The sequence below is a fragment of the Misgurnus anguillicaudatus genome, chromosome 10 (assembly GCF_027580225.2).
Source record: "Misgurnus anguillicaudatus chromosome 10, ASM2758022v2, whole genome shotgun sequence".
NCBI classification, from domain to species: domain Eukaryota; kingdom Metazoa; phylum Chordata; class Actinopteri; order Cypriniformes; family Cobitidae; genus Misgurnus; species Misgurnus anguillicaudatus.
Window position 1 is genome coordinate 30,728,309 of NC_073346.2, and position 27,657 is coordinate 30,755,965.

The 27,657-nt window shown below is 38.5% G+C and overlaps 1 long non-coding RNA gene across 1 annotated transcript in view; it reads right to left on the reverse strand.

The window, feature by feature from the left end:
• Positions 1 to 23,307, reverse strand: part of LOC141367284 (uncharacterized) — a 60,870-nt gene extending 37,563 nt beyond the window's left edge. The window contains exons 1-2 of the long non-coding RNA XR_012371601.1: positions 23,025 to 23,307; positions 21,748 to 21,881 (exon numbers count right to left, since the gene is read on the reverse strand). This is a non-coding gene — a long non-coding RNA (uncharacterized lncRNA). The remainder of the gene's footprint in view (positions 1 to 21,747; positions 21,882 to 23,024) is intronic.
• Between the last annotated feature and the right edge of the window lie 4,350 nt (positions 23,308 to 27,657).

Sequence of the window (27,657 nt, forward strand, 5' to 3'; positions counted from 1 at the left end):
GTCGGCATGTTAAGCCGTTTGAATAAAATTCAGATATGTGTTATTTTGCACACCTGTCACAAAATCCGCCTATTGAAAACGTATAATAAATGTAAAATCAAGTCAGATTTTGAGACTTTAGCCTAGATTTCCCAGGCAGGATCACATATTCTTTCATATTTTGTTCTGGCTATCTTATTGTGAAGGATTTGGTTAAAAAAAGCAATGACAATAAAACAAAATTATTAGAAAAATAAAGTTTTCTGCCCTTTGTTTTGAAAAGAGCATATTGTTTTCCTAGTACACTGAATAGAGGCTTGCGGATTTTAACGTTCCAAGTACTTTCTTAAAGTGGCGGTTACCTCTTTTAAAAAAGTGAAAAGGCCGCAGGTATAACTTTATTAAGTTTCAGTATTTTTCCTCGTATTCTTCTTTTGTGAGTCCTCTCTGCGCTCAACCCAACAACAGCATTATTTATGACATCCACATGTGCCGAAAAGATTTGTGGACACGCATGGTTTGATTTACCAGTAGGCTGTTTGGTTTTCCTTGTGGAAGATGTTCAGTTCCTCCGCAGAACCAAGGGTAATTGGCCGCTGCTAATTTAAAAAATAATAATTGGAGAACGTGGAAACCCCAAAGATATGATCTAAATAACCTCAGTTCCCTCACATCCTGATGTTGCTCTTTGATTCAGCCCACCAAAACGGATTCTAGTGCACATCTGTAAAGCACACATGTATCAGAATGACAGTTGAATCGCGTTGACTTTTGCATAAACGCTGCACGGTCAGCATATGTTGACAAACAGGCAGAGCTTGAACTCGAACAGAGCTTGATGCGGCCGGTGATGATTTTGTGGATATCTCAGATCTGTAATATAACCTCATCACTGTCGTAAAATCACATCCAAACAACATTTTCTTTGCCAGATATGAGGCGTCTGAAATGCATCCCAGTGGATAGTGCACGTCTGGAATGTTCGATTCGTGTGGATGTCTTTCATTCCCTACATCATCAATCTCGCTAATTTAAAAAAAGGTAAAAAACAACCTTGTGTTACCCCCACTTTATCCATTTTGCAAATAGCTGTCCCTTTAGCTCCCTATTGCCATCAAGTTGATTTAAAATCGCATATTTTACATACTTAACTTGTATTAACTGCTTAATGAGCACTACAGTACCCTTACTGTACTACGGTGTGCAGAGATGCCAAAGATGACATGGCTTGTGTGTGTGCACAAGAGATCTGATGCTAAAATCCTGGTGCAAGGAACGCATTGCGGCTGCCTCTCTCCCAAAATAGTTGGCAGGAGGAAGATATTACCATCTGTTTGTGGGGAAACGAGATGCCAAAAGGACCACCGCAAACAGCCAAGGTAACAGCAAAGAGATCCAAAGTCTCTGTCTTTCTCCACAGCACGTGGCCAAATGCAAAAATCACTGCCACAATTGCCCCACACGACTATTAGGGCTAAATACTCGCTTGATTACAAACAACCAGTCTCTTTCTCTCTCTCTCTTTTATTCTTCCTGTTTAACTGTATAGTAATTGAGACATAGTGGTCTTTGTTGTATATTTTACAAAGCAATAATTGTTTTTGCAAAGAGTTTGCCAGCCAAAAAGCCACAGTTCAATAGTTTTTATGTTGGGAAACGGGAAAAAACATCTTGAGAAGTGCCAAAGATAATAAAAACCATACAGCTTGCCGCCGTTGTTATCAAATAATCCTTACATAGGTACATTCATGCATAGTTTTGCATTAGAAGCAATTGTAAAACATTTATAATCATAAAAAAGCATGAAAGTTATAGCTCCAACATTATTCTTGAATGTTGCATGTATTGCCGTATTGCTTGTTCCTAAGCTGGGAAACAAAATATTCCCATTTTAAAGATACCTGGGGCCTCATTTATAAATCGTGCGTATGCACAGATTTGATGGTATAGTGTGCGTATGCAAAAATCCACAGCAAATATATATAATAACTGTCTTTGACGTGGAAAAGTGCTTAGCGCCACGTCAGCGTCTGAGCAGACGTACGCACTTTTGCTTGTCCTATTGCTGCAGGTTTTTGGCAATATAAACCATCTTTGCTGCTCGAAATTGGGTTTAAACATTAAAAAGCGCTCTTATATACGTCTATGACATTAATTAGGCATCGTTTAATGGTGGAGGTCTGAAACTGCTCAGCTGCGCACAAGTTCAAGATCATTTGTGCTTTATAAATTTCACATCCGAAATAAAGGGGTATGCGCGTTTTCTGTGTGTAAGTTCGGTTTATGAATCACATGTATGCATTTTTGATAAATGATCGTAAGATCAAATGTAGGATGGTTTCTACGCTCGTTTTATAAATGAGGCCCCAGGTTCTTTAAAGGCACACCATGGAACTTTTTGGCCACTAGGGGGTGCTAGACATGTATTTTTCACGTGTAGCGCCCCTAGAGCCCACAAGCGCCGCAGCGCTGTCGCAAAGGAAAAGAAGACAACTCTTCAGGTCACAAAGTGTGCCTTCCAGCATGTCATGTGTCATATAATATAATTTCATGGGTTTTATTTTCATTAAATAAAAAAAACGCGTAACTCACGTTTACAAGCCAGTTGTAATGGTGGTCGCTTATATTTAAAAAAATATTGCCCTAAAGGGGAATCAAACCCGGGTTGCCTGTGTCGCAGGTCCATGAAGCTACCACGGCGCCACAATGTCATGTGATAGAAGTCTCTCTTTAAACTCTCCAAGTAGCCTAAAGTAAAATTCACGTAAAAAATAGTGTTCGGGCGCCAGACAGGACTTATATATGCAAGCATTATAACATTACTAGTACAAAAGCATGAGGGCCAAGTCAGCATCGGTCAGAAACCCCTCCTCCTCCTTTAGTTCGAGCGAACGCTGGCCCAATATAATTGATCCTTGTCCTTCTTTTTATTCTGTAACTCTACCCTTTTCTCTTTCTGGTCGACAAAACCTTGACAAAAACATCAGGTAAATAAATAGTTGCGCTCTCACGTCCGAATTTGAGGAAGTGGAGAAAATGACGTATGCCGTAAAGCAGATTTTTGTAGTTTTTTTGTTTTGTGCTCGGGTTACTACCCGAAACCCCAAGTTTAAAAGTTCAATTCAATTTTATTTATATAGCGCTTTTCACAATTGTTAATTGTTGCAAAGCAGCTTTACATGAGTAAAGGAGAACACAGAAAATCAATAGATAATATAAGAAGTAGAATATAGCGGCTAAGGTTAAACCATACAAGCAAGCGTATTAATAATGTAACGTATACAGTAAAGTGCTAAGTTAAGCCAAAGTTGGCTGACTCTCCCTGGGACGAAAAAAAACCCCTAGGAGAAAACCCGGTGGGAAAAACTCCTAGAAGGACAAAAACCCTTGGAAGAAATTAATATATTTATATATGTAGAAACGGTAGGGATAGGAAGCGGGTAAGCGGATTAAACTGGTTCAGCCGGTGGTCGTTGTAAAAAGTATGAATAAAAACGATACAGCCCCCCGTCAGGCTATGGTGGACATGTCGTTCAACCTATTTTAAGCCGATGTACCATCACAAGGGTCTTGAAAATATATTATGAAGGTTGAAAAACTACATTGTGTCACTTTAAAGGTTTCCTTTGAAAATTCTGAGGTCAAAATCACAAGAAAACTGGATATCCACAACTAGACCTTCATGATACACATATTATATCCTGTTTAAACTGATGTTTACATTTATGCATTTGGCAAACAGTTTTATCCAAAGCAACTTTCATTGCATTCAAGCTATACATTTTATCAGTATGTGTGTTCCCTTGGAATCGAACCCATGATCCGGTTGAGCTACACGGGTTTAGATGAATCGAATAGCGAGCATAGATTTGTCATTCTTTATATACAGCAAAGATGACAGCATGCGGATGTTAAAATCTCTAGTTTAAGAATTTATCGCTTTCTGAAATCTTGCTTTATGAGAGCCGTGACTAATTTCTGGAGTGATTGCTTTTGATGGACGAATAATACAAAACACAATTAGAGATCTACTCAAATTCTGCAGCGATATTAGACGTCCAACAACATTTACCGCATCTGGAATGAGAACTGAAAAGAATAAGGAGCTATTCAGAAGTTGGACAAGGAAACAAATATACAGTCTAAGTGGTTGGCGAGCTATATAAATGATGGTTGAATGAAAACAATGGTAATGAAAGGTTGTTGGAAGATGGTTGTGTTTAAATAGCCCACCTACTGATACGAGTTTGCTTTTGCCAACTTACGGCATTATGTAATGTGAATTTTGTAATTTAAATATATTCAAGCGTGACAAACTTCAAAAGAACTGAATTCAGGTAAAGAATTTACAAACAAACGAAAAGTCAAACTTTGCATTACTTTGTAATGTGAAAGTGTCTGTATTTTGAGGCACGGATATGTTTAATTTGTTTAAAAGCCCTTGAAATTGTGATATCAAATAATTCATAATCTTAGTCATGACAGTTATGCAAACAGAAATATGGTTAAAATACCAACTCCAAATACAACAGTTTCGATGTTTGACATCTGACCCATAACCAAGTGCCACTATAAACCTAATTTATTTGATTTCAAGCTGCATCTAATGTGACCCTTCATCCACAACTGTAGAAAGCACACATAAAAACACACTAACAAAAACCTCAACCAGCGGTATTATGATGAGGCTGCAGCTCCTCAAAACCCAAATTGGACTCATTTTTTCGGAAAGGTCAGATTTAAAACCAAAGTTATGTTCTTTGAAAACATTACTGTTGCCTTGAGTTCTGCTATGTCTTCTCACTTCGCTGTAGGTTGGACCAGCTGACGAATTGTACCATGTGAACTTCCAGCAAAGATGCATGACCTAAGAAAGACATCTCCATACCGCCCTGGAATAGTAGGCCCAGAGATGAGTGCCAAAGCTTGGACTGCTCCATATGGACTCTTTGTTTTTGTTCTCAGGAAGAATATGGTGCATAAGCATTTTTTTTGGACTGCATGGCAGAGTGAGATGTTTTGGGGTCAGCATGTATGGGAAAGTGGGTGGGTTGTAGGGTACTGCTACGGTAAAGCCCAACTCTATTGTATGTGGGCTGGGGTAAGATTACACGCTGACCCTGTCTCAGCAAACAGAGCAGAGATTAATGAGCCGGGTTTCCTAACAAACAACATCTCACAGCTCTGCCATTCCTTACTTCTGAAAGATCAAGTGCTGTTATTTTTCACGTTGCTTGTCTTAACACTTGATGCTGCCTGGCAACACACACACCATTTCTACAAATTCGACAGGGTTTCCGCAGCAGTTTCAGACCATATCAGTTGATGTCACCAGCATCTTTTTTTTCATTTTATGCATTTGGCAGACTTATAGACTCTACCCTGTCTATATATTTTATCAATATGTGTGTTTCCTGGGATTGAACCCATGAGATGCCATATTGACTTGTATTAAAGTTGACTAGCATATACACTCACCTGTTAAATTTCTCATTAATGCAATTATCCAATCAACCAATCACATGGCATTGCTTCAATGCATTTAGAGGTGTGGTCCTGGTCAAAACAATCTCCTGAACTCCAAACTGAATGTCAGAATGGGAAAGAAAGGCGATTTAAGCAATTTTGAGCGTGGCATGGTTGTTGGTGCCAGATGGGTTGGTCTGAGTATTTCGCAATCTGCTCAGTTACTGGGATTTTCACCCACAACCATTTCTAGGGTTTACAAAGAATGGTGTGAAAAGGGAAAAACATCCAGTATGCAGCAGTCCTGTGGGCGAAAATGTCTTGTTGATGCTAGAGGTCAGAGGAGAATGGGCCGACTGATTCAAGCTGATAGAAGAGCAACTTTGACTGAAATAACCTCTCGTGACAACCGAGGTATGCAGCAAAGCATTTGTGAAGCCACAACACGCACAACCTTGAGGCGGATGAGCTACAACAGCAAAAGACCCCACCAGGTACCAGTCATCTGCACTACAAATAGCAATTGCAACAAACCACCATCATTGCGATCAGTGTTTGCATTTCATCAGCTCATTTGCATATAAAGAACACACCCAAAACGCCACATTTTCCCTCACACCTACAAAGTGTCAATTTTAACATGCTATAATAAATTATCTGTATGGTATTTTGAGCTAAAACTTCACATGTGAACTCTGGGGACACCAAAGATTTATATTACATCTTAAAAAAGTCTTGTGACATGGCCCCTTTAACACCCGACAGGCGCTCCGTCTACAGTATCCCAGCATTAGAAGTATCAACTGATGTTATTTCAAGAATTGTTTCGTGAATCCATCTCACCGTAATTCAAACCGTGCAGTTTGCTATAAAGTAAACGCTCTCTACGTTCTCTGTTTCCTTTATTAACATTTGTAGAGAGCGTTTACGCGCCTGTTTTACCGTAAATGCAAAGCAAATAAAGAGACACTTTACTACTTAGAGTCAGCAAGATGGTGGAGAATGTCACAAAAAATAACATTTGACTGTTTTTGGCACAAAAATGATACTAATATTCAATAGTGAACCTCAAAAATTAAGTACTAATAAAAAAGGATGATATGACCCCTATAATAGCTTAGCAGTTTAGTAACCTAATCGTTCCAGGAGTCCACCACATCTCCTTTGAAACATGCAAGAATCACACAATGTACTGGAAGCGAGATGATGAAATGCCAGGTCTCTGTGTCCACTTAAACTGCTCTCATAGATTTCCAATTTAATAAAGAGAGAGAGAGCAGCATGCCTGGGCTGTGGGAAACCTAAGGCCATCCTGGAATGTTATTCACATCAGTTATTTTTGACATGTTGTTCTCATCTTTTCATGGTCATGGTAGTTTTCATTAATAATAATCATTTTCTTGCGTGTGAGACATGTAGGTTATGCATTACTGTTAACACAATCATCAAACCTTTGTCAACAATCTCAGCGTGACAACACGCCACATAGTTGAGCTTAAGTGTACAAAAATAAAAACATATGTATGCAAAACTATAGTCAATAAAACAAAATATTGGACATTTTACCACATTTTACAAATTTACCACTCCGAAACCTCCATTAACAATCTCCAAACAATTGATTATTCCTTAAATTTCATATCTTCGTCTGATATAGACTCAAACATAAGGTCTGTATGCACATACACAGAGCTACTGAAAAGAGCTGCTTTGTGAAACAGCCAATCAGAGCATAGCTCATTATTATTCATGACCGTTTCAAATAAGGTAATAATAGGCAATTTCATTCTAACTGGACATGTAAAATCATCTCTGGATAATGTTTGCACTTAATAAATCCAAATATCTTCAATGTAGGTATCAGAAAACAATGTAGCATATTATTTTAATGCATTCTTTGGCACCTTTAAACCTTCTGAACAGTAATTGTAATAAATAAAAATCACAAATGTGTAACAAATTGTGTTCCGAGAGTCAAAAGTCAAAGATTTACCATCAAATTTGTGCAAAAACAAAATGTCTGACCTACTGTATATTACATCAGTGTTTCCCAACCAGGGGGCCCACAAGCGGGCCTCAAGATGACTTAAAATACATTTAAACAAGCAAAAATCAACATGTTTCTTAATTTTTTGGCCATTTTAGTAGCAAAAATACATACATCTGTCTAGTCATTCCAAATTCTATTTAATTTTATGTGGAAAACATTTTGTGAGTGGTGGGCCTTTAAATTTTGTTGTGGGCAACTAGGGGGGCTTGAAGTGAAAAAGGTTGGGAACCACTGTGTTACATTGCTACAAAACATTTTCCCACTCTTGTCCTTTTTAATTTCCCCTAAGGCATATTAGGAGAAACATCTGAGTGTCAACATTTACATGAAACTGAGAGCTCCATTAAATCTGAGCAACCTCTGAGCCATGCTTCTTTGATTATAAAAGAGGATTTGTAAAGCATTTCTCATCTGCAGGCCCAAATGGAATCTGCAGACTTTGAATTTCTGCCTTTAATTTGGTTACAAATCTGCTAAATGAATTCACACATGGTAAACAGTGTCACAAAATGCAACAGACTACATTCTTATGGGTAGCTGCATTGTCAAGGAAACAAATGAAGAGTTTGGTTCCAAAACCAGATAACTGTTTTTACATTTTTGGTCAAAACATGTTTATTATTATTGTGTTTTATTGTGCTACATAGCTGTATTTTTTTAAGTTATGAAGGCTTAAACAAACCAACTTCAATTTAATTGATTTAAATTGGAATGCACATAAAAAATTGAGTTATCTTGTTTTGGAACCAAACTCTTAAAATAGTCCAGGGTTGGACTGTAAAACCTTCGGAGAGAATCGCAGATTCTGTGTGGGCCAGGTTTACACTGGGAGCATGTTGTGTTTACGTTAAGTGTTATAGTTGTGTGTAAAACAGGTCTCCTGGAGAGATGTTACAGTAGAATAAATGGTGATCAAGCCTTTGCTGTTGCTGTTTCAAGGCTCTGAAATAGTCTTCCACATTAAAGCTCACATAACATACCACTTTTGCCAATCTAATTTTAATCTTGGTTACCTATAGAGTAGTATTTCATCCTTCATATGTCCAAAGAGTCTTTCGTGTTGTCGGATTAATAAAAGACAGAACGGCCATTCCAGTTTTCGTCGGAAAAAGACGAAGACTTGAAGGCGTATGGTGCGTGGAGCTGAAGAGTTACGAGTACACGCAGCAGCCTTTGGATACTAATCGAACAGCTGTGACATTGATGGAAATTAAACTTAAATAAAACTTTTTTTTTTAAAATAACTATGGCTTACAGTCAGATACAGCCTTACACATATGTTTCAGAATCAGATACTGAGTCAGTAATTGATCAACAGGAGCAACAACAGGAATGATTATAGCAGGACGTTTCTGGTAATTAATCCTTGTTTGTTTATCCACTATTTTAACTTCTTCCACCCTGAAGCTATTTTGGGGATTTTCGCCTGGATTTGGCCTACCCAATTTCAAAAGCTTCCCATACCCACATGCAGAGGTTTACATACAAATGTTTGGTATCATTTTACAGGAAACCCTTTGAAATTACATAAAACACTGTTGAAAGTGCTATACATGGTTGTATGTGATGTCAGTCCTCTAATAAACACAAAAATAAATAGGCGCTTTTTGATGTTTTTTTTCTAAAGTTTTTATTTAAAAGTGTATAACTCTGGCCCTGAGTGCCTCAGCTCCCTGCAGACAGTTTTGTTTGATTCCAGCAATTGCCAGCTTACAGAGGAAAAAAGATTTTTTTCTCTATCATAATGTATGCAAAAGTTATTTTACTCCAACTGATTGGAGGAATAATACCCTTTTTGTATACAATTTCTGCCTAAAAACATTTAAAGTGCTCCATTAACCACATACAGTGGAATAAATGCAATTTCTTTATATCATTTTAAAGAAAACCCTTTGAAGTTACATAAAAAGCTGCTGTTTGTGACAAATAGTGTTATTTATGTTGTTTTCCATATGATGAAACACCAAATTTTCTTTTTTTATGTTGTAAATACTGTCTTTGATAGTGTATAACTCTGGTTGTGGGTGCTCTAGCAGACTGCAGACAGTTCTGGTTGTTACCAGCAGCAGACAGTAAACACCCAAAAAAAGAATGATCTCTTTAGCATGTTGCATTCAAAAGTTATTTTCATTTTACTGAAGTGTCCGAAAATACATTTTTCATATAAATATTAATTTTTTGTTTTGGACATATAATAAATAACAAGGGATTATTCATGCACACAACCAAAGAAAATGCTGTGAATGGACTCATTTTTTAGAGTAGGACCTAAGAGAAAAGATGGTGTATTATTTGTGGCTATCTGTGCTATCTGAGGCAGTCCACACTCAATTTTCCCATATGTTTACAAAAGACGATTTTTTACATCATTATTCATTCATCTATTGTTGGATATGTGTTAATAATAGAACAAAAATAACGCTGTAGCCTTATTCCTGAGAATGAGAGCTTTCATTTGATATAAGACTTGCCCATGTTTGTCATACTTGAAAAATATGAAATATGTGAATATTAAATCATATACAAAATTATGGGGGGGGTGATAGTGTAAATTAAGTGTAAATAACTTTCTTACAGTAAAAGATTTCTCAAAGTGATGCATATCTGGAGAAAGTAGAGAGTCTAAGCTTTCAAACAGTATCTCATATGTGTTACTGGGGTCCATGATGGACCATTAAAGATTAAAAGAATATTTTATTTGAGTCAAAATACGAAATTTTGTCCCCGGGACTGGGTCCTTAAAACGTGACGTAAACCTTTGGTTTGTTTTTTCTGCATTTGCCCGTTTAAAATGTGTAAATGTTGTAAGTGCAGTACAACGCCAACTGGTGCAGAAAATGTTTTTTGTGTTGTTTACATTACTTGCACGTATGCGCTCCCATTACGCGCATCACGCGCTGTGCGTAGGGCACCACGTGCTGAGGGGGCACCAAAATAATAGCCTAATGAAAAAAAATTATAATGCTGAAATTATTTCATTAGCCTATACAAATAATATTAGGCACTTTTTATCCATGTGTATGTTACAAAAAAGGGGGGAACGAGATAATTTAATTACTCTGGTATAGAAAGTATGCCCCCAGCCTTTGACGGTCCGTGCCGGTTGATCGCGCGGGCGCATGACGAAGTTTGACAGAGGCCGTTTCTCAATCCGAAGGCTGCAGCCTCCAGAGGTCGCATTTCCAGGCTGCATACGTCATCAAAACGTTCTTATTTCGTAAAATTAACGATTATAAAGTTGACTATTATTCTTAGTTAATCGTAAAAGGTTGTAATATGCTCATGACTTGCTATAATGTAATGTTCAGTTAACTGAAATAAACCAGGCTTGATGACGTATGCAGCCCGCACATGCGACCTCGCGCAGGCTGCATCGTTCGGATTGAGAAACGGCCAGTCAGTAGGCAACTTTTGGAAATGGCCCCGAAAAGACAGCAGGAGTCAGTATCGGAAAAAAGAAAAAAGAAGAAACTGCGGGATGATGCCCATGCATCACTTGCAGGTAAGTCCATCATGTTTAATAAATCCTAAATAAGGGAAATGTGCATGGGCTGCAGCTGCTGCTAATCGTAATGTGCCTCGAACTTGCAGTGCTGACATTAATGTTAGCAAACTATGTTGTTATAATTTATAACTTCAGTGCAAGCTAAATGTAGATTTTACTGTAAAACATTACCTATGCATATGCATTTTACAAATAACTGACGCCAGCTGTTACTTTCTTTACTACGTTTCTTTAGATATTGAGCAGTAAGTTTATTTTGTGGTTTATTTTGACGTGACGGTGGTGAATACTTTCTCAGTAAAAGTTAACGTTAGAAGTCAGTGCACACGGTAGGCTAACAATTCCTCTTAAATATATATAAATATAAAACGTCATTATATATGATATGAAGCAAACATTACTGTGACACTTAGTTTTGAATCTTTGTTTAATTTAAGAATACTGAGTATTCTTGTTTACTTATTGATGTTTATTTAATGTAATTTATTTAAAGTGACATTGTACTTGGGATAAACATGTCTGGATTATTTTGATAATTTAAGTTTGGTAATTTTTTCTATTTTGCTATTCTATAAAAGTTTGCACTTTCATATGTGTAGTGTGTGTTGGCTAAAGCTGTGAAGATTTTACTTTCTGCTTTTAAGTTATATGTTTGGTAATAAAAAATGAAACTGGCAAAAACAGACTTTTTTTCTCAGGGTTGGGGTGGGGGGCATTATAAAGGAATTATGCTTAGGGCACCAAAATGGCCAGCAGCGGCACTGCTGCGATTGCAAACAAAACACGTGCGATTTTGATTTACTTACGCCTATTAAAATGCCTCTGAAATCGATTTTGAATTGATTCTGTGTTTCATGCACAGCTTGTGCGTGTACTATGGTATTTGGTCAGTAGGAAGTCCTTATTAATCTAAAATCATTATGAGTCGGAATCGTTTATAACGTGCATTTAAAAAAGCAACACTCGTTAAACAAACTCATTCAAAATATTCTTTATCATCATGAAAATACCTGAAACAATTTGAAGAACAGCGATATAAATATTTCTATAGACATTTCCTGGAATAGCGTTTGTAATGCTACTTTTTCGGTGAGTTTCTGCACGAGAGCGCCCCCTGGCTTTGGGATGTCCCGGGAATTTACCGTAATTCATTAAAATTCATTCACTGAGAAAATGCACATTTGCACGATTAATCATTGCAGCTCTACTTCCGCCTGTGGTTGCGACTCCTAAACAGTGTCTTTTAAAGTTGGGACCACTTCATCAGTTGTAAACAATGGGCAAATCTGGTGTCAAACTGAGCCTTGTTTGCAAAGCAGTTCTTTCCGAAATGCAGCCAGTGAACAAACATAAACCCATTTGCAATTACGTTGCTGTCAGGGAAAAAATTACTTAATCCACTGTTGTATTAAAGGCAGGGTGCGTAATTTTTAAAAAACACTTTGGAAAAGGGAGTCGGGCTGACTACCAAAACACACTTGTAGCCAATCAGCAGTAAGGGGCGTGTCTACTAACTGACATTGTTGCCTGGGTTCCGTATGTGTGAGGCGGGTCTATCTAATAAAGGTCCAGATTCTATTGGAGTATAGGGGTGTGTTTGTTTAGATGTTTTCAAATGTCAACATTGGCTTTCAGAGATCATGGACCCCGCCTTTAAGACATGGAAAGCTAAATAAGGTTTTCTTCTCCTTACATCCAAAAAACCCTTCTTTTGTCAAACCATCTTGATAAAAACAAAGTTGTCACATGCTGTGCTGTGATACCGGTAACTTTTACTCAATGGAGCAATGCTAATGTACATTCTCCTTCGTCATCATTGGGACGGCACCTAATATGTATGCAATTTTGGTACAGATATGAAACTTTGAGGTACCAGTATGTGCCTCAATAAATACTTGAAACTAAAAGCCATTACCCATGTTTCCATTCTGAACATCTGTGGATGATCAGAGGAGCGTGTGGACCTCGATAAGGCGACTGCATATCCGGTAGGCTGTAAGAACATGATTCACACTGGGTTATAAATGGGTCTCAGTGGGGTCTCTGGCTTTGGGTTATAACACTGGGGAAAGGGATGAACTACGATGCCCTGACATAGACTTTGAATTGCAAATGTGTGTATAAGGTTATTCCTGCTGTTAACCAGCTACAGAGTGGTGTAGTCTGCGAATAGGGAGAATATAAAGAAAACAGGTGTTATGTGTTACATGGGCACAGGATGACAGGATGCAAAATGAGTCTGTGTTGTAGCAGCGTGACATACTGTAAGTTCAAAACCACATGATTTCACATCAGCAAAATAATAGTAGGGAAATAAGGGAAATAAATTATTTGCCATTATTATGCATAACAAATGGGAAAAGTCCATTTATGGTTTTAAGAGCCCTCAGAAATGCACTGACAAAAGATTAAGGGCTGGTTTCCCAGGCATGGATTAGCTTAAACCAGGACTAGACCTTAGTTTAATTAAACTAGTTTTAACAAACATGCCTAAAAACAATTATTGTGTGCATTTTGAGGCAAACAACGGGCACTGATGTATTTTAAGAACCTGATCTTACAAAGTTCTGTGGTGTAGTCACGGAATATTTTGCTCATTAATTCGTGTCATTGTCATGGATCTCCGTATTTTTTCCGTGTCTGTACCACAGACTTTTCCGTGTCAGTTTCACGTATTAGTTACTTAATTGGTTATTCCTATTTTTAGACCATTTTCGCATGGGTTTGGGGTTAGATTTGGGGTTTAGGTTAGGATGTTACTTTAACTATTGGTTTATACAATTTTTTTACGGATTTTTACGGAGTTGGGTTTGGGTAAGGATGTCATTTTATGTTACAGAAAGTCGTTCTAACCCCAAACCCACATGAAAATGGTAAGAAAATAGAAAAAACCAATTAAGTAACTAATACGTGAAACTGACACGGAAAAAGTCTGTGGTACAGACACAGAAAAAATGCGGAGATCCATGACAATGACACGAATTAATGAGCAAAATATTCCGTGACTACACCACAGAACTTTGTAAGATCAGGTTCTTAAAATACATCAGTGCCCGTTGTTTGCCTCAAAATTTGCCAAAAAACAATTGAGTATTAAACTTCACGTATTATGTGAAACTGACACGGAAAAGTACGGAAGTCGAAAGAGGACATGCACAATTATTATTTTTGCTGGCTTGTTTTCTCGTGATTATGACTTAATTTCTTGTGATCTTGAGATAACAAAAGTTGTTTTCTCGTGATCACGACTTCATTTTCTCATGATTTTGAGAAAACAAAGGTTGTTTTCTCGTTATCCTGACATGATAATCCAAATGTCCTAATGTAATTTCCTGTCCATAATATTTAGTGTATTTTGAAGTGGACCGCTAATGCATATGAGTTGTTGGGGTCTTCGCTGTTACCACACGTGTAGCTAATGTGTAGCCGATAGACTTAATAAATAAATAAAGTTGGACGGTCATGTTCGTGAATTAAGGGATCATCGCTAAAGTAATACTGTACATGTCTCTATCTTCAAAAGTATTTAACTGTTTATTTAAATAAATATCAAAAATCTAAAAAATGTGCATTATAGCTGACAACCACATAAACACGTTCGTTTTGTGACTGTTTGTTGACTTTCGAGATCACGAGAAATTAAGGGGCTGTCCACACGGAGACGCTTATCACTGTATACGTATAAATTTGTTATCGTATTGCCGTTTCGTCCACACGGATCCGGCATTTTGAGAGAGTGAAACCGCTATTTTTTGAAACCGGGTCCTAAAGTGGATAAATCTGAAACCGACACCCTTGCGGTTTCGTGTGTACAGCCAATCCGTATATTTTGTGAAGCGAAAACGTCATCACATCACGTGTCGGAAGCGTCACACGTAACAGCAACAACAATAACGGCGGACTACGTGATTATGTTCGTGCTACAGAAGCTACTAAAGCCTACTAGCTTTATTACAGCAAAATCTATTGCTTCTATGCAATTGTGGTGAGCAACAAGCGATAATGGACAACATCATACGTTGGTTATGCGCATGCTCAAAGTCTTCTTCTTCGTGTATAGTGTATACCTGTGGCAGAATTACAGCGCCCCATACTGGTCCGGCATATATACTACACTGCTTTCAGTCGGTTTCAGTGGTTTCGATAGGGAATGCACCGGCTTCGTGTGGACAAAGCCTAAGTCGTGATCACGAGAAAACAAGCAAGAAAGAAAAGAAAGTCTGATAAATGAGCAAAATATTCCATGATTATAACACTGAAATTCGTGAAATCAGGTTGATTTTAAGACCTGTCCGGGAAACTGCCCCATACTGTGATAAAATGTAATATCATATGTTACTAGAAAATAAAATATATTTTAATAATGGAGAAAACCAGGTGTTATGTTATGACATTTTCTAGTGTCTACAGGGGACATGCTAACCAGCCAAACCTTGACCCCTTAACCTTTAATTGGAAAAAAGTGCCTTTGACAGATCTAATTCCAACCAATACTAAATGTGAATTATGTGCAGAAGTAAAATGTATTACCTTACATTTTCATTTTTGATTAATATAGTGAATAAGGGTATTATTTCAGGCAGAATCCATTTGGTCGTTGGAGTATTGCCCCCTCATGCATTTCCCTTTTCCACTGCATCAACTTTACAAGCTCGCCTTAAACACCTCCTGATTTATGGAGGAGAGCAATAGATCCATGAGAGCTTTACGAACTTAGTAAAATGTTATTATATACAACTTATCAAATGGCGAGGCCGCAGACCAGCCAGTCAGGGCAGCGAGAGGCCATATTGACTTTAATAACTAAACTGATTTAAAACCAAACCTTAACAGACTTTCCAGAGAATGTACTAGAAATCTTGCAAATTCTTATTCCGCCTTCTTAGGATGTCTGGTCAAATGCCTGCTGAGAGAGAAACATCAAAACATCAGTCTGAAAGATGTTTTCACATATCCTGAAGTGAACTGTGCAATGCATGCAGTATATTCAGTAAAACCGTTTCAGAGCCTGAAATAACATAAAAATTGTTAAAGAAATAAAGAAATGTGCAACAAATACACAGAGAGCTCAGATGCATAAGCTGCAAAACGCCACATCTGTCAAAAATGAAATGAGAATTATATTGACCGAAAACTCTCAGCATGTATTATTCCTCCATCAAATACTTTCGCTTCAAATCCACTTAATAATGGCCTCAGGCAATTCAGAAATACCGGTTTGTCGGCAGAATCCTTTAAACACCACAAAGATTTTTTTTAGCAAAGTCCACAGTGCACGAAAGACGAATGTGAAACGACCGTGCATCAAATTCAAACTCGGAGGAACTGCATACACCCGAATGTGGCAGTCACATGCATCACAGCGTCCCCTAATGTGTGGTTCAGCTTTTTAGTTTTTACATAAATTACATTGAATTATGACTTTCATTATTTGCAGTGTTTTATTTGTCTTAGTGATTTTGCAATGCCTTTTTTTGAAGAGACATTTGTAAAAATAAGGCATTTCAATGACTGAATCTGAACAGAAGAGACTGATAAAAAAAGCTAATTTACAAGAAAGCATGTAACTGTGGGTTTACACCAAACGCGAAGCGGCAATCGCATTGCGTTGCTCGCTCTAGATTACTCAACTTGGGCGAAGACGCATTTGAGGCGAATAGCGCATGTTTTCATGGCAAACGCACCGCCCATATCGCGTCATTCGCATCACCCCACGCAAGGACAGGTCTGATCACGTATTTGCATTGACTTTGTATTAAATCTACTCGCGCAAATCGTTGAACTTGCATCTGGTGTAAACCTACAGTAAGACACACTGAAACACAAAGCGCGCCTTTAAAAAAAAGCAGTGCGGCGTGGTTTTATTTGTTGCTAGGCAACCAGAGGCAGCTGTCCTGTCAATCAAATATTGTAGCGCTTTGTTTACTGTTAAAGGTACATTCACATTATAGGTGACTTTGTTGCTGTGTGTCGCTTTTCAATATGTACCTTTGATCTAGACTCTATTGTACCAATATGTACCTCTGAGGTACTAATATGAACTCTTTTTGTGCAAAGGTGTACTTTTTGAAAGGGTACCATCCCCAGTGACAGCAAGAGACCATTTTTAAAAATTTTTATTCTGACAGTGTAGCAATAATAGTTTGTTGGATGTTTGGAAAATCTTAAGATATTCATTTTAAAGATATTAAATATATTGAGGTTATATTTTTACAGATTTTTACATATTCACATTTTTTACATTTCCTTTGGTGTGTAAGTGTGTATTAGTACATGTTAAAGATATGCAAAAGGTCCAAACCCCAAAATAAACGATGACCCGAGCTATCGTCTCCAACATAAATCTTTTTTTGTTTACAAAATCTTTTTTTTGACTACAAAAAACACACGGATTGTAGGCAACAGTTTACTTCCTGGGATTGATGATGTAGACAAGACTGACATTATCATAATTACTCCTGCTTCGGACTCAGCCTGTAAGTTAACTCCTGTTAGCAACTGAATCTTTCAAACATGGTAAGGAGCGTTACATTTCCGGCTGACGTCAGAGGTATTAAGGCCAATCACAAGGTACAGATTAGCTGGCCAATCAGGGACACAGAACTTTTCAAATCATGCGTTTCAGAAACAAAGTGAAATCTGGAGCTACAAAAATGTACGGTATGTGGAAAATAATGTGTTTTTTCGAACACATTGCATTAAACTAAATACACAAAATAACATTGTTTTTTAGAAATGAATATGTGCACTTTAAATCACCTTTGATGCATTTTCATAGTCACAAAAAAGCCCACAAATGTTGGAGGTCAAAATTTTGTGAAACATTCATATTCAAGTTCAATAATGGAAAAAGCTGAAGCATAATCAAAACAATACAATGATTTCTCTGTTATTGGACTTGTAACACACAGTGACATTGATATCTCTATTGCATTATTACGTGATCCACCTTATTTGCTATTTCCATCCGATTCACCTTCAGGGCTTCCCAACCGTTCCTGTTCCTTCATTAATCAGAAAAGGTTCTGGATTTCAGGGTCGCTGCTTGCCGCTTATTACCCAATGACGTCCAAGATGGACTTTAAATCAAGTGCCGCCGGTAGGGTATTTCTGCTCGTTCGACCCTGATACACTGCTCTCCATCCATGCAATAGCCAACAAAACTCCCATTTTACAAGACATTTAGAGAGAGAAAAGAGGAAAATAGACTTGATTCTTTCATGTCAGTGAGCCTGAGATAATCAATGAGAAAAGTGAGTGCTTTTTGAAGCCTTTTAGCCATTAACCGTTCACAGATTTACATTGAAGCAACAGAAAAAGCCTGAGCTGATCGTTTAGACTGAATATATTTAGCTTGTCCTCATCAGCCTCTGGCCAAACCCTTCGAATGCAGTACCGCAATCCTTTATAGTACAATCAATACCGGGTTTTTTATGCAAGGAACAAAAAAGCCACAGAGGTGGTCCTAATTGATTATCCATGATAATTGGCTGTTGAAGGATGTCTAATAGCTTTAAAAGTTTGCTGAACTCATTGTGATTTTTGGCCTATTTACTGTAAATGCCTTTGAATCTAAAGGGTAACATAAGGACAAGCAAACGTATGTTCAACGTCCTTAGGGTTTAGGAAACACATGTGAAGGTCAAACCAGATGTTTGCAGGGTTTGTGGTCATTTTCTGACATGTTTAGTTTGCTGTCCATCACAGGATAGAAATAACATAGGAACGTTAATTGTGTACACGGAGGAATTAATCAGCATTACCAATACATGTTGGGCAGTAGCAAAAGTGCCAATCAATCAATCAATTTTGTAAAAGCAATAATCCAATAATAATAATAATAAGAGTAATCATCATAATTTTTCACTTTCCTACACTTTCTCCACTACATACGCAACAAAATGGCCACAGTCTCTACAAAACGTCACTAATAACAATAACGAGGATTTTCTGACTGGAAGTTTTTATGATTCTTCTCACATCTGCCCTTCCCAGTAAATCCCACTGGCCTGATCCCAGTCCCGTGTGTTTTGTTTCAAAGCATTCGGCCCTCTAACAAGATTTGACAGCAGGCAGTGATGTGATGTTGGCCATTGTTTTATCTCTGTGTGGCCTGTGGCAGATGTGTAACTAAAAAATGTAGACCTCCAGAACAACTTTCACACCAACCCAGAGAAAATTAACTTTCAAGAGTTCTGAAATAACAAAACAAAACAAAACAAAACAATGGAGGCGCCAGTAGCCACGGCCCACGGAGAAGCAGACACACCTTTAGCACTAAGCGTACACCATCGACGTTGTAATCTGAGCACAGAACGTCAATGCTTTCAAGAATTGGCTGTGTGGTTATGGAGGTGTGAGTGAATGCGATTTCTCACAGACGGAGTGAGTTTTTGTGGCCTTCGCTGAAGACCTTCAAGTGACCAGTGGACTCCGCTCAGCATGAAGACATTCCTCTCATTCTGTGGGATGTAGGCCTACACGGCCATTTACCCGTGGGAGGTGCGGATAAAGAGCAAGGTTATTAACTGCCACAATCGTGCCCACATAATGAGTTTCAAAAGAATAATATTTGGGGGGTTTTGTGTCTATCCAGACTGATCTGTCCTGGAGTAGTGTGTGAAAGCAGATACGCTGTAGGATTTTACGGGAGAAGAGAATTTGACCCCATGTAAGGATGCAACCAAACATCTTCTACAAAAAATACACTCACCTAAAGGATTATTAGGAACACCTGTTCAATTTCTCATTAATGCAATTGTCTAATCAACCAATTACTTGGCAGTTGCTTCAATGCAATTAGGGGTGTGGTCCTGGTCAAGACAATCTCCTGACTGACTCCAAACTGAATGTCAGAATGGGAAATAAAGGTGATTTAAGCAATTTTGAGCGTGGCATGGTTGTTGGTGCTAGATGGGCCTGTATGAATATTTCAAAATCTGCTCAGTTACTGGGGTTTTCACGCACAACCATTTCTAGGGTTTACCAAGAATGGTGTGAAAAGGGAAAAACATCCAGTAATGCAGCAGTCCTGTGGGCAAAAATATCTTGTTGATGCTAGAGGTCAGAGGAGAATGGGTCGACTGATTCAAGCGGATAGGAGAGCAACTTTGACTGAAATAACCACTTGTTACAACCGAGGTATGCAGCAAAGCATTTGTGAAGCTACAACACGCACAATCTTGAGGCGGATGGGCTACAACAGCAGAAGACCCCAACGGGTACCACTCATCTCCACTACAAATAGGAAAAAGAGGCTACAATTTGCACAGGCTCACCAAAATGTTGCCTGGTCTGATAAGTCTCGATTTCTGTTGAGACATTCAGATGGTAGAATTTGGCGTAAACTGAATGAGAACATGGATCCATTATGCTTTGTTACTGCTGTGCCAGCTGGTGGTGGTGGTGTAATGGTGTGGGGGATGTTTTGTTGGCACACTTTAGGCCCTTTAGTGCCAATTGGGCATCGTTTAAATGCCACGGCCTACCTGAGCATTGTTTCTGACCATGTCCATCCCTTTATGACCACCATGTCATTGATGGCTACTTCCAGCAGGATAATGCACAATGTCACATGACTTGAATCATTTCAAATTGGTTTCTTGAACACGACAATGAGTTCACTGTACTAAAATGGCCCCCGGTCACCAGATCTCAACCCAATAGAGCATCGTTGGGATGTGGTGGAACGGTAGCTTCGTGCCCTGGATGTCAAGTTTTAAATAGGAAAAATATTGAAACTCTTTGGTTATTTTTTTGTGCAATGCTAATGGTCTAATCAGATTCAATGGATTATGCTAACTATGCTAAAAGTGGTACCGCCAGACCCGGAGATCAGCTGAATGGATTTCAAAACAGTAACATTTTTTGTGTCATTCACTGACTATAACAAGTGACTTGCGTGACACACCTGTGTGACCCAGTGGGTCAACAATTTGAAATCCCCTGCCTCAATAGATACCCCTGATGATCCTGATGCTCAACGTCTGAATAAACGAAAATGTGAATAATCATGAGGAAATTGAAAAAGAACAGCTGAGAAAAGATTTGGTAAATTAAAAAAGAAGGATACTCTCAACCTGCCAAATAAAAGCTAAAAGCAATCAGGCCTTTGCATGTGCCAATCATTTTAAGAAAGTGCTTTGGAAAGTGGGAGCTGTTGAAACAGATGTTTTTCAGATCACTGTGTTAAAGTGAGAAATGTTTCGTTACATTAGCACAGCAAGATTCAGTGCTGTCAGTATCACATCTACTTTAATTTTCCCGTAACTACCCGCAACTCCACTTGAGCGTTCATTAATGTACATTTCCGAGGGCCTGCACCGCTGTAGCGTCGTTCCAAAAATATCTATCCTTTTCAAAGGTAATATTGGTACAGTTCATGGCTCTCGCAGCAACCATTAAAAAGCTGTCAGTATAACATTATTCAGTCAATTTGCATTGGAGCGTACTGACAAGGAGGTTTGTGTTTTTGGGTGTAAACCTTCCCCAGGAGAAACAGATACGTAATCCAAACACTAAAACTCTGGAGTAAATACTCTAAACTTTACTAACCTCAAGCTGAAGTGGGAATATTTTTGTGTTTCCAACCTGCACGTCATAAAAAGCTTGAACGTATGGATATTTAATAATAAGTTTTAATGATCTACTCGCATGGAATTGATAATGATGTAATAAAAACTCAAAATAATGAGCAAAATTTTCAACGTTCCTCACACAAAGTTAACAGCATGTTGTTTAAAAGTACCTTATTGTTGGAGCCGATGGTGTAGTGGGCAATGCTCTGACATATCGACGACCCGAGTTCGATTTCAAAGTCCTTCTGACTGATCTCATGACCTTCTCTTCACCAAACATTCCTGTCCTCTCCTTACATACTGTCTGTAAAAAAGGTGAAAATTACCCAAACAATAACTTAAAAGTGCCATACTTAAAACAAGCAAAAAATCAGCCAATGGGGTAAGATTTTTTTCTTTAATTAATAATTTTATTTATTGGCAGGTTTTTTTGCTTGTTTTAAGCATGAATTTTATATTTTTGGTCTATTTTGATATTTTTGGTCTAAAAATTAGACTTATTTTCATCAAGGAAATTATATTTGTACTAGGGTTGCACAATTTGGGCAATTTTTCCCATTGCGGTTATTGATGCTAATATTGCGATGTGCGGTTGCGATTATAATAAATGGTATCATGAGTCAACTTGATGGGTTTTAAGGCAGTGGCGGTTCTAGACAAATTTCACTAGGGGGGCCAAGAAGGGGCCAGTGTTTTACCAGAGGGGCACATAAAAAACGGCAAGAAATTATATTTAAAGATTATGGGGGGGGGGGGGGGGGGTTACAGGAATTAGTTTAAGACAGGACCAGGCCTTAGTTTAATTAGGAAATATAACTAGTTTTAACAAACATGCCTTACTAAATACAATACTTGTGTGCATTTTAAAGCAAAACAAAGGGCACTGGTGTATTTTAAAATATGGCATTGCAAGTTGTTTTCAGTTTGGACAGCTCTTACATTTATTTTAGTCTAGGACTAGTCTAATCCCTTTCCGGGAAACTGCCCCATAAACTTTATTTTACTTTACAATCATATGAATATGTAGTATTTAATACAAGAGTGAGTGCAGGTGCAAAAGGGTAGCTTGGCTCTTTAAAGTCCCCCAACCAAAAATCATGCGACCCTACTCAATAAACTTTATGAAATGCAAACTTTTATAAAGACAAACGTTTGTTTTAGTTTACATATAAACACACAATCTAATCAGTATTTAAAATAATATTTATTTTAAATTGTAAACATTTTATATGACACATTTAATTATATTCCTCCAATTTTATGCACGTATATGTAAGAGCATAATTACAGCGCTTTTTGCTATCTGTAAACTTTAAAAAGTTAGCGAGATGTTGGTTTTGCCGGTTGTTGATGAGTAACAGCTGTGAATGATCACCGCGCTTAAGCAACCTCGTCACAGCAGAACAAGTGAACAGTGTCCCAATGTCAAGTGAGCTAGAGTCCTTACCAGTGCCCAAACCTGCATACACATTCTCAACATCGGAAAATTGGGAACAAATTGAGACACTCGCTGAGCAGCACCCAGCACCCGCAGCCAGCTACAGTGGTTGGGTGCGCCGCTCTAATTTGCCCGTTTAGAACGTTATGCGTCTGATTAGTTCCGCTTTTGGCGCTCGCGTGTAAACTCAAAATAAATGTATACTTTTTTATTTGGTCAGCACGGGGTGGCCACAGGGGTGGCCAGGGACTTGTCTACAGAGGCATGGGCCACCCTTGGCCTCCGTGTAGAACCGCCACTGTTTTAAGGAAAATCCACACACAGTTTAGTGATAATGCTAAAATGTGTATTTGTAAAACTAGAAATGTTTTCAAATTGCCACGTGATGTAGCAATTGCCCAGTGTCAGTAATCCTAAATCCAAAATACCGCCATACAACGGACCTAGAGGTTTTTTTTTAGCTACCAGATCACTGTCAATCTCCTCTGCATCCATCTTCGCTCTGGTATTTCCGTAGCCTGGTAATACCATCCTCTGCTATTTTGCTTCGCTTCATAGACAGAGTCTGGCTGGGCATAATTGACAATCGTTTTCCTTCTCGTGGGAGGGGCTTGTCTGAAGTTTAAAATCATTGGTCTAAACGTAAGCCAATCACACATAACATTTGGATATGATGTGCTTTATGCGCCGGATCAGCCGCATCGAATCTCTGCTGTAAAATACACGTATGATGTGAAAACAAACCCATCGAGCGAAATACCAGAGTTAACATGGCTATGAACGACTTTTGCAGATTATGTAAAGTAAATCGGGCCAGAGCTAGTTGAACACTATCCTTACGGTGGGTTTCCACTCACGTCTAACGGGAGGAAAGCCCCTCTCTCCTCTCAAACTCTTCCACCAGACAACCATAACCATATGTAAATTAAATCTCCCTACCTTATTTTCTGGTTAATCAGGAATGTCACCAAAGAATGCTTGGCCACGCGTCCTCCAGCATTAACTGTGAACAATATAATTCCCTTCCATGATTTCTCGATCGTTGTGCACGTCAAGCTGTGCTGCACACAGTTGCTCGCTGACGATCGGTAAAGTTGATAAATTAAACTTTTCCAAAAACTTGTCGGGAGCAGGGCAACAACATAATCTCCATTCAAATGTTTAACAAACACTTTTCTTGTTCGGGTTTAAGTTGGCAAGTGCCGGTTCTCCACAACAGAGCTTTCTGTAGGCTTGTTCGACTTCATGCGGCGCCGCAAGAACCTTCAGCCGGATGACGTCAAAGTACCGCGAGAGCGATTTGCGAACTCATACGGAGGAATCTCCTTTAAATCGCTCTCGCGGTACTTTGACGTCATCCGGCTGAAGGTTCTTACGGCGCCGCATGAAGTCGAACACACCTTGTGTCTCCATGTCCACAACAGACTACAACCGTGATTCGGCGTTTAGCGTCTACGTCACGGCTCTCAGCCCGCCCTCTGTTCGTTGATTGGACGGTCGTTTTGAGACCGGTGGAAAACGGTTTGAATGGGAGGTATCTCAGACTGAGTACAGAAGCGTAATGAAATTTAGCGGAAGTACGAAGTCTGACGTAGTCAGGCTAGTATTTCCGCACTGCGCACACACAAGTGACGACGCACGCCACACATGCACTGCCTTTTTGTTTGTTTTTCTTTTTTTTTAAACAGCAAGGAAAATCATCAAACTGTGTTAACAAGTCCACACATTTATTTATTTAATATAATTGCAACATTTTGCTGTCATATAATCGCACAGGCTGACATCGCAATTGCGATGTGATTAATTGTGCAGCACTAATTTGTACTGAAAACAAGAGAAAAAGCGTAAGAAAGTCATTTTTTGTAGTGTTTCTAATTCAATTAATTGAACAATTTCTGTAGCCTAAATCTATTTTAAACGTGAAGAACAGAAGGAATAATGCAAAATGTAAACATATTTAGCTTACACAAAACAAATGCTCAGTACCATGCTGTGATCAGTTCACTTCATTGGTTTAATTCTTTAATATAACATGAGTAGTAGTTAGTACCTTGATGACTGTTTTCATATCTTATGATAAATTGCTTGATGATAACTTGATGACGCTTTCTCATGTGTCTCATAGTAAATTCTTCATCGCTAAATCAGTGGCGCACAACTAAGAAATCAGTGTAGCTCGCGGCCCCCTCTACTGGTGAAAATACTCATTACATGATTGCTCCGGACTACACAACAAAGGCTACATGTTGATCGGGTTTTCCGGGACAGCAACAGTCGGGGACGGAACACCAAAAAATGGGACTGCCCCGGAAACGGGGACGTCTGGTCACCTTAATTTAGAAACCACCAAACACTTCCATATTTTCCCTATTAAAAGACTGTTACATGAGTAGTTACACAAGTAAGTATGGGGGCACAAAATAAAACTTTTATTTGGAGCCATAGTAATGAGTGGGGCTAGGCTAAATGCTAACACATTCATGAAGCGCTGTACAAAGACTAAAAGTGGATGCATTGATAAAAGATAGGTATCTATTAATTTATCAAGTTGAGGTAAAAACATAGTAAAATGTTTAAAAACTGGTGTTTTCCTTTAAATAAAAAAAAAGAATAATAAGGATTTAGATTGAACATGAGAGTTAGTAAACAAAGACAGATTTTTCTCTTTCGAATGAAGAACAGTATTTCCTTTAATAACCATAACATATCAGAGTGGGTTAAGTGAATGTGACACCACTCAAAAGTCTCTAATTTTGTCATCAAGAACTAAAACACCCTCGTACAGAAAATAAGCCATTTCTCTTCCATGTGCTTCTGAGCCTAGTACATTAGTCAAACTTGCCTCTGTCAGTTAACATTGTATTGTCTGAGGTTGAATAATGATGCTGCGTATAAGAAACGAAAATCTTGAAAATCATTATACTGTCAAAATAAACCACGATAGATAAAAAAACAACAACAGTATTTTATGAGTCTGTGGTATGCGCTGCAAGGCTGTTTGACTCATGTGATGTGGCGGAAAACTTCATTCATTCATCGGAGTTCCTCTTTCCATCGCTCCATTCCACCTCTCCGCCAACATCCATCTTAGCCCACAAATGCTACTCATTTTCACGTTGCCCTCTCTGTCTCCTCCATGAGGCTTTTGACAGATTGGGCTGACTAGAGGGAAAAGAAGGGTCCGCCAACCTGCCAAAAAACCTCTGGCGGTTGAGAAACAATGGCACGCCCAACATGTTTCTCAACGCTCTTCCTAGCCCAGACTTCCTCCTTTTGTTTTTTCGGATCTCGGCAGCCTCCGCAAATCGACATTGGCGGTGTTGGCTGGCGAGACTCGAGACGACTTGACCAACATGGTCGCCTTTCCTGCCAAGGAGCGTGAAAGAAGGAACGGAGAATGTGAGAAATGCCTTAATTGGTGCAGGAATCTAGACAGTTTCAAATGAGATCTGTTTGAGAAATGTGTGGATAATCGTATGAGGTGAGGGGAGCGGAGTCGTGCAGCAGGCTAATGGCAACTTCTGTGGCCTTCCAGACCAAGATCACCCGTTCCAGATATCGAAGAAAATTTTTTGGGACAATTATATGTGCGTGTGCTTTGTGGAGGTCACATGAAGGAGCAAGACTGATGCTAGTATGTAACATCAAGTGACTTATCAAGAAAAACTAAAAGCCTATTCGGATGTGTCTTTATCCTATGAGATCACTTTAAGAAATGAGCAAATTCTTTCCAGTGGAAGGTCACTTTAAGAGATTAGCGTACTTATCCCTCACTGTGAAACAGTAGGCCGATTTGATCTGTTTTCAGGATGAATTATGCATAATGGTCCGTATTGACAAATGACAGGATAGGAGATGGTGCTCTAAGCAGTATTGGTAAACTCAATACTGCTAAAGTCATTACTGTCATGGTTTCTGAGCGGCCTCCAAACTTTAAAGCAATTTATTTAGCCTTGTAAAAAATTGACATCCAAAGGCATGAGTAATTTGGCACAATATATGGCAATGAATACAAAACGCTGTTGTAAAATCACTTTTCATATTTGATTCAGGAATGCCGCGTATAGTAAAGAGAGGATTGCGCCCGTTCTGCTGACTTTACTGCGAGCAATGGGTTCGGAAATAGGGAAAGGAATATTTTGGCGAATCATATTCAAATAAAATATATGAAAAAATGTCTGGCTGGACACGAATGTTACGTGCTCCCAGAGCATCAATCGGTTCCAAAAACCCGCAGGTGATTCTTTTACTGCTTAATATTAAATACAAGTATGGAGTTTTACACTCAGAAAACTGTTGACATAGGCTTGCTCATTTCCGAAACGGTCTGCTGAATACCTGGAGATGTCAGTGGGAGGAGGGAATGATTTACATCTATCCAACATAATAAGGTCTCACATCATTAATGTGTTGTGTTCACTTTGTCATCAAGTTAAAACTGCGTGCCCTGTGTGTGCACCCTTTACCACATACTGGAACCAAATGGGATTTTACACATTTTTAACCCACACTGTAAAAAATACTTTGCTACCTTAAAAAAATTTTGTTAAATCAACTCAGATTTACAAGTCATGTCAACAGTTGTCACAACTTATTAAATATAGTTGAGAAAAGTCAACTCACCTGTAGTTATAACAACTCA